At 38.1% G+C, this 6,019-nt stretch overlaps 1 pseudogene; it reads left to right on the top strand.

Moving 5' to 3' along the window:
• Positions 1 to 446: 446 nt before the first annotated feature.
• Positions 447 to 6,019, top strand: part of LOC102831811 — a 50,371-nt pseudogene continuing 44,798 nt past the window's right edge.

The raw sequence follows: 6,019 nt of genomic DNA, 5'->3' as shown, positions 1-6,019 counted from the left end.
AGTCCTGCTATTAATAGGAAATAATACATCTGTGAATAAGAACATCATTTTGAGAACTGCAAAGCTTTGGGTTTGCTTTGGAGACTCAGGAGCTCTGATGGTGCAGTAGATTAAGTGTTGGGCTGCCAACCACTGTGTCTGCGGTTCAAACTGGTGAAAGATTAAACTGTCTACTCCTGTAAAGCTCTCATCTTGGTGTGGTGCAGTGAATGATTTAATGTCTCTTCTAGCCATAGTCTTTGTGAACTCCCACCAAACAACTTTTTCCTGATGGGTGTGGGAAGGTGCAAGAAGATGCTGATATGATTCGGTTGTGAATAATTGTTAACAGGGTAAGTTTTCATTGGAAAATCTTGGAACTCTACTGTGGGTATATAAAGAGTCTCTTCAGAAGGAAGAAGGATGCAGGAGTGGTGATGGGGTAGGGGTAGGAGGATCTCAGTGCGATGAAAGAAGAAGAACCCGAGTGGAGCTCATCCTTTGATTCTCTAGATCCATGCACACTGAAGTCGCTCAACCCAGGGACAGGAAACTCTGGCGCGGGAGCAGTAACAGAGCAGTGTCAAAGAAACAGCAGCAGCAGAACAAATAGAGAACCACACAGCACTATGGCTTCCCAGACCGTGGAGCAAAGCCAACTTGTGGAGTGGGGTGCCTCCAAGCATTAAAACAAAGAGATAGGCTTGCTGACCTGTGGAGCTAGAACTGACTGCCTTTGGACTGAGGCTTACAGTGGCGTGGGCTGCCCTTTGGGGATTAATTGTTACTGTTGTTGTTAAGTACCGTGGAGTCGGTTCCGACTCATAGTGACCCTGCACAGGGTTTCCGAGGCTGTTAATCTTTACGGGAGCAGAAAGTCTCATCTTTCTCCCGAGGAACCGCTGGTAGTTTCGAACTGTTGACCTAGAGGTTGGCAGCCCAACTCATAACCACTATGCTACCAGAGCTTCTTAACTAGCAGCCCTTAAAGAGTCCTGGTGTGACACTGTAGGATAGACACTGGATCACAAGGTCAGTTTGAACCACAAGGTTGGTGGTTCAAAGCCACCAGCCGCTCCTAAAAAGGGTTGTTATGAGTCAGAACCAACTTGATAGCACACAACAACTTATACATATTATTGCTAAATACTTTTGAGTTAGTTATCACTCATAATGATACTGTATAGGATTTTCAAGGAGGCAATGGTGGATTTGATCCCCTGACTTTGCGGTTCAAACTGACTTTGTGGCCCAGTGCATTATCCTTCAGTGCCACACCAGGGCTCCGTATTATTCATATTAGAAGTCTTTTTTCATCAAATAACCCAGTTACTTTTTTTTTCGTATGTCTATTATGAACTGCTATGATTTGGAATCGACTGGATGGCACTTAACAACAATGAAGTTTTCTATATTGGTGGAAGGGGGCAAAGGCCAGAACAAGGGGCTGAGGAACAGCAGCAGAGGATAGGCTGTCCTTAAGGAAGGAACTGGGCCCTGAACATTTCTAACTGTGAAATATAACCTGTTATATATAACAATCCTAAAACACCCTGTAACTGTAAATATGTTGTCTGAGTTCTGTGTGGCCACTCTTGTGGATTACTGAGCCCAGCTGAGTAAAGCCGGCCATGGAAGGAGTAGTTGGTGCCTGCTTTTCGCCCTGGGAAGTGGAATCGTTCTATTATTCTACCCAAGAGGGTCATTAAGAGTCACAATGGACTTGATTACTGTAGGCACTTAGATTTAAGTCCTTATCACACTAGTAGCATGTTCTTGAGTAAGTTATCTAGTTTCAGGTCCTTGTCTGTACAGTGGAAATTATAATAAATAATGTCCACCTTAAAGGACTTATTATGAGTATATAAAATAACACCTACAAAGTGTTTCTTGTTGTTTTAGGTTCCGCTGAGTCAGTCCCACTCATAATGATCTTGTGGTTAGCAGTTCAGTGCTTATCCTGTAGTACCACACCAGGTTAGAACATATCAATTCATTAAAATCTAGAATAGTAGCTATGACGATATTTGCTTTACTGATCTTAAAAGTAAAAGATAAAAACTATCTGCTAATCTCAGTCCCTACCCCACCCCTTTAAAACTGAATTAACCTCACTTAAATGTAACAGCTTTCAAATAATGCTTGCTTCTCACAATTCAGGAATTCTGGTGTGGTGCTGTGGGTTAATGTGCTGGACTGCAGTCACTTTGAACTACAACGTCAGTTCAAGCTCACTAGCTGCTTCTCCAAAACCCTATACAATGTCACTATGAGTAGGTACTGACTCGATGGCACCTAACAACAACTCACAATTAAAATATTCCTTCAGGCCTTCCCTGCATCCCCAATCAAAAACGGATACTCTCTTCATTTTATTCATTCAACTTCATATTTTCATGGAAATATCTTCTAGTTTTTTTTAACATTTAATATTTTCAGTACGTATTAAAATTATTAATCCCCTTGCATTTCAGCATTGCTCCTTCATGTAATTACCCACTATCTTAAAATTTCTTTCCAAGTCTAGATTGTTTGTAAACTTTGCTGTTGTTGTTAAGTACCATCAAGTCACTTCCGACCTGTAGCAACCTTGTATACAGTTTCCAACGAACAGCTAGTGAGCTTGAACCACCGGGCCTGTGGTTCAGATTGACTTTGTAGTGCAGCACATTAGTCCACAGTCCATTTCACACAGAATAACTGTTGTGCACATATTAATTTTGCAAAACTGCCTGAAGAAGGAGGTATTTGTGTTGCTGTAAAGTGCAATTTAGTAGAAAATTACTCACAGTGACCCCATATACAACAGGCCAAAATGTGGCCCAGTCGTGCACCTGTAGGGATGCTCCAGTTTGTTGTTAAGTACCATCAAGTCAAAACTGTAGGGATGCTCCAGTTCACTGTTGTAGGCAATACTGTTAACTAATATTACAGAACACATAATAATTCTGAATTTTTCTAGTATGAAGCATGTCGCAAAACTGTAGGGATGCTCCAGTTCACTGTTGTAGGCAATAAAGTTAACTAATATTACAGAACACATAATAATTCTGAATTTTTCTAGTATGAAGCATGAAGTTTGACGTAAGATTAAAGCTTTGTGAGTAGATATGTATTACACTATTTTTACATTTTAATAAAAATTCCCACGGCTCCAACAATAATTTACTCCCTGTGTACCCTTTCCTAATATGCACAAAAATTATTTCCCATTTGTTCACAAGCCTGAGAGTGCAATATGAAACTAACTTGTTGTTGTTAAGTGCCATTGAGTTTTAGAGTACCACAAATATCCCATAAACACAAATTTTCTTTTGAAACCTCAAAACTGTGTACTCAAAAACTAAAACTGCTAAGGAGCCAACAGTCCTCATAAGCAAGATTCTGAAATGATTCTTGAGATTTTTAACCAGGAAACATTAAAATAGCATTCTATTCACATTTAATGAATGATTTCACAGTCCAACCATTTATCTACAAGTTACTTATATGAAGGGGATTCTGAAAGTGCATGGAAAACTTACATTATCTTTTTGTTGTTGTTGTTGTTGTTGTTGTTGTTAGGTTTTATTGATTTGGTTCTAACAGCTTTCATTATCTTTGAATTCCATTTTTGCATGAACTTTTTGAAGCCCCCAAGAGTCCTGGTGTGGCACTGTGGGTTAGTGCACTGGACTGCAAAATCAGTTTGAAAACCACATGGTCCGTGGTTCCAACTCATCAGCCACTCCTTTGAAACCCTACACAGGGTCACTATGGGTTGGCACTGACTTTATGGCACTTAACAACAACAAAAGGTAGTTATCAAGTCTCCTTACACATAGGAGGCAACTGAAGTAGGACTAACCAGTGCATGCATTTGAATATGTTAGCTTTCTCCTTACTTTGTCAGTTGCATAAGTTTCTACCTATATATATTAGTAGAGGAGAAAGGAAAAAAGAGGGAAGTTCAATCAATTCAAAGCCTAGTTTTATAAGATTCAAATGAATTTCTTTAATAGAACTTTAAAATGTAATTTATGGAGCATATATTTTAAAGGAAATTCAAATGAACTCATGTCCTGCAGAAAAACACATTCAGAGGAACAGAGAGAACAGGTGTTTAGGGAGATGTGTTTTACACTAGGATATGTTTGAATCATCTGAAATCTAATTGAAGCACTTTCTCTATTACATAGTATTTTTCAGCATGAAAGCTCTTTACAAATAGCAGCCAACTCCCTCAATCACATTAGTAAGTGGGAGACAAAATGGAAGTGAAGAGGTGAACTTGTTTTGCAATGTTACAAAGCAATGCGGCAGCATATGGGCAAATTTCCAATATTTCTTTCAACATTTTAACTCTATTTGCTTATTTCCATATGACATAAAAGATTTAAAAGACGATACAGAAATAACCTGCCATTTAAGATTCTCAGTTGTACTTTCAATTGATAGTCATGCATAAAGACTACTTTTTAATTACAGCATTACGAAGAAGGCTCTTTTTGCTTGCCCCCCCCCCCCCATTTCCAGTAGAGTCCATCAACATGAACAAGACTAAAAAGATATTTTAATTTTATATATGAAATTCTCTGAATTATAAGTTTTGATAACCACTGATTTTCAATTGAAACATAGTGGGATAAAATAAACAGATAACAAAATAATGTGTTCCTTAGGTTTTGGTACAAATAATTTATTTTAGTATATTCTATAAAGTCTAATTTTTTCTAATGATGACAGTCTTTAGCAGCGTGTTCATGCTAATAAATTGCACTAAACAGTTGACAAAGTATTTATTATACTCTTTCGTTGTTGATTGTCATTAAGTGGTACTGTGGTACTAACTCATAGCAACCCTCTGCATAGGGAAAAAAAAGCAGGGAAAAAGGAAGGATTTTTATTAACACACTAGAGCACAAAGGTTCGCCTGACCCAAGCCATGGAATTTTCAATAATCTCTGATGAAAATTAAAGTTGGACACGGAATAAAGAAGACCATAAAAGAAGTGATGCATTTGAGTTATGGTGGTGGAGGAGAATATTAAAAGTGCCATGGTCTGCCAACAGAACAAATAAATCTGTGTTGGAAGAAATACAGCCAGATGCTCCTTGGAAGCCAGGATGGCGAGTTTGTCTCGTATACTTCAGACATATTATATTATCAGAAAAGACCAGCAACTGGAGAAGTTAACATGTTTGGTAAAGTGGAGGGTCACAGAAAAAGAGAAAGATCACCAATGAGATGAATTGGTACAGTGGAAACAGCGATGGGCTCAAACATAGCAACAATTGTGAGGTTAGTGTAGGACTGGGCAGTGTTTTGTTCTGTTGTGCACAGGGTTGCTATGAGTCGGTACTGACTTGATGAAACTTAACAACAATAGAGTATACTAGACACTTGGTCAACTATTTAGTGCAATTTATTAGCACGAACACACTGCAAAAGACTGAGATCAGTACAAAAAATAGACTTTGTAGAGTATACTAAAATGTTTTTTTAATATTAAAAGCTAACATTATCTATTATTCTGTAACACAGAATTAAGGTACCTCATTTATTCCAACTGGCAATTCAATTACTAAGATGTATCCTTAATGTTCCCTTAGCATTATCATAAACATATGGAGAAATAATACAGCATCTACAACGAAGAGAAATGTATTAAGGCTGACAGATCTATGTGTAATCTTTTGCAGAATATTAGTTGTATCTCAGTACTTGATATTTAAATTTTTCTTTAATGACAGACACCTCAAGTTTTACTAAGGCGCATTGACAACCAGTTAAAATAACACGCACACACATATACAAGCACACACACCCTTTACAAGCATATATATATATATATATATATATATATATATAAAACTCTAGTAGCATAGTGGTTACAAATCAGGCTGTGAACCGCAAGGTCATCAGTTTGAAACTACCAGCTGTTCCGCCGGAGAACAATGAGGCGTTCTACTCCCGTAAAGATTTACAGCCTCAAAAACCCTGTACAGCGTCCCTAAGAGTCGGAACCGACTCCACGGCACATAACAACAACTACTATAT

This window comes from Chrysochloris asiatica, unplaced genomic scaffold (assembly GCF_000296735.1).
Source record: "Chrysochloris asiatica unplaced genomic scaffold, ChrAsi1.0 scaffold00020, whole genome shotgun sequence".
Classification (NCBI taxonomy): Eukaryota; Metazoa; Chordata; class Mammalia; order Afrosoricida; family Chrysochloridae; genus Chrysochloris; species Chrysochloris asiatica.
The sequence above is the reverse complement of the archived record's forward strand: the minus strand, read 5'-3'. Positions and strand labels throughout refer to the sequence as shown.